A 2,500-nucleotide genomic window follows, 5' to 3' on the forward strand; every position below is an offset into this window, starting at 1 on the left:
CTCCAAACTTTATTTTTTAGCATACAATGCCCACGTGCACGCAGGGGTGCTTGAGCATGCGGGAGAGGAGCCATAATGGGCAACATTGACTCGGGGGACCTCCAAATCGAAATCCGTCTCGAGCAAAACACTTCTTAAGCTTCTAGGAAGCTCCCATAAAACTTCCAAACCCAAACTCCAAACTTTATTTTTTAGCATACAATGCCCACGTGCACGCCGGGGTGCTTGAGCGTGCGGGCGAGGAGCCGTAATGGGCAAAATTAACACGGGGGACCTTCAAATCGAAATCCGTCTCGAGCAAAGCACTTCTTAGGCTTCTAGGAAGCTCCCATCAAATTTACAAACCCAAACTCCAAACTTCATTTTTTAGCACACAATGCCCACGTGCACGCGGGGGTGCTTAAGCGTGCGGGCGAGGAGTCATAATGGGCAAAATTAACTCGGGGGACCTCCAAATCGAAATCCGTCTCGAGCAAAGCACTTCTTAGGCTTCTAGGAAGCTCCCATAAAATTTCCAAACCCAAACTCCAAACTTCATTTTTTAGCATACAATGCCCCCGTGCACGCGGGGGTGCTTGAGCGTGCGGGGGAGGAGTCATAATGGGCAAAACTAACTCGGGGGACCTCCAAATCGAAATCCGTCTCGAGCAAAACACTTCTTAGGCTTCTAGGAAGCTCCCATAAAATTTCCGAACCCAAACTCCAAACTTCATTTTTTAGCATACGATGCCCACGTGCACGCCGGGGTGCTTGAGCGTGCGGGCGAGGAGTCATAATGGGCAAAAACTAACTCGTGGGATCTCCAAATCAAAATCCGTCTCGAGCAAAGCATTTCTTAGGCTTCTAGGAAGCTCCCATAAAATTTCCGAACCCAAACTCCAAACTTCATTTTTTAGCATACTATGCCCACGTGCACGCCGGGGTGCACGAGCGTGCGGGCGAGGAGTCGTAATGGGCAAAATTAACTCTGGGGACCTCCAAATCGAAATCCGTCTCGAGCAAAGCATTTCTTAGGCTTCTAGGAAGTTCCCGTAAAATTTTCAAACCCAAACTCCAAACTTCATTTTTTAGCATACGATGCCCACGTGCGCGCCGGTGTGCACGTCGGGGTGCTTGAGCGTGCGCGCGAGGAGCCGTAATTGGCAAAATTAACACGGCGGAAATCTAAATCGAAATCCGTCTCGAGCAAAGCATTTCTTAGGCTTCTAGGAAGCTCCCATAAGATTTCTGACCCCAAACTCCAAACTTCATTTTTTAGCATACGATGCCCACGTGCACGTCGGGGTGCACGAGCGTGCGGGCGAGGAGTCATAATGGGCAAAATTAACTCGGGGGACCTCCAAATCGAAATCCGTCTCGAGCAAAGCATTTCTTAGGCTTCTAGGAAGTTCCCGTAAAATTTTCAAACCCAAACTCCAAACTTCATTTTTTAGCATACGATGCCCACGTGCGCGCCGGTGTGCACGTCGGGGTGCTTGAGCGTGCGCGCGAGGAGCCGTAATTGGCAAAATTAACACGGCGGAAATCTAAATCGAAATCCGTCTCGAGCAAAGCATTTCTTAGGCTTCTAGGAAGCTCCCATAAGATTTCTGAACCCAAACTCCAAACTTCATTTTTTAGCATACGATGCCCACGTGCACGCCGGTGTGCACGAGCATGCGGGCGAGGAGTCATAAAGGGCAAACTTAACTCGGGGGACCTCCAAATCGAAATCCGTCTCGAGCAAAGCATTTCTTAGGCTTCTGGGAAGCTCCCATAAAATTTTCAAACCCAAACTCCAAACTTCAATTTTAGCATACCATGCCCACGTGCACGTCGGGGTGCACGAGCGTGCGGGCGAGGAGTCATAATGGGCAAAACTAACTCGGGGGATCTCCAAATCAAAATCCGTCTCGAGCAAAGCAGTTCTTAGGCTTCTAGGAAGCTCCCATAAAATTTCCGAACCCAAACTCCAAACTTCATTTTTTAGCATACTATGCCCACGTGCACGCCGGGGTGCACGAGCGTGCGGGCGAGGAGTCGTAATGGGCAAAATTAACTCGGGGGACCTCCAAATCGAAATCCGTCTCGAGCAAAGCATTTCTTAGGCTTCTAGGAAGTTCCCGTAAAATTTTCAAACCCAAACTCCAAACTTCATTTTTTAGCATACGATGCCCACGTGCGCGCCGGTGTGCACGTCGGGGTGCACGAGCGTGCGGGCGAGGAGCCGTAATTGGCAAAATTAACACGGCGGACCTCCAAATCGAAATCCGTCTCGAGCAAAGCATTTCTTAGGCTTCTAGGAAGTTCCCGTAAAATTTTCAAACCCAAACTCCAAACTTCATTTTTTAGCATACGATGCCCACGTGCACGCCGGTGTGCACGAGCATGCGGGCGAGGAGTCATAAAGGGCAAACTTAACTCGGGGGACCTCCAAATCGAAATCCGTCTCGAGCAAAGCATTTCTTAGGCTTCTAGGAAGCTCCCATAAAATTTTCAAACCCAAACTCCAAACTTCATT

The sequence above is a fragment of the Cornus florida genome, unplaced genomic scaffold (assembly GCF_030987335.1).
Source record: "Cornus florida cultivar Cherokee Brave unplaced genomic scaffold, ASM3098733v1 CherokeeBrave_3.0.0_Hap2_scaffold_18, whole genome shotgun sequence".
NCBI lineage: Eukaryota > Viridiplantae > Streptophyta > Magnoliopsida > Cornales > Cornaceae > Cornus > Cornus florida.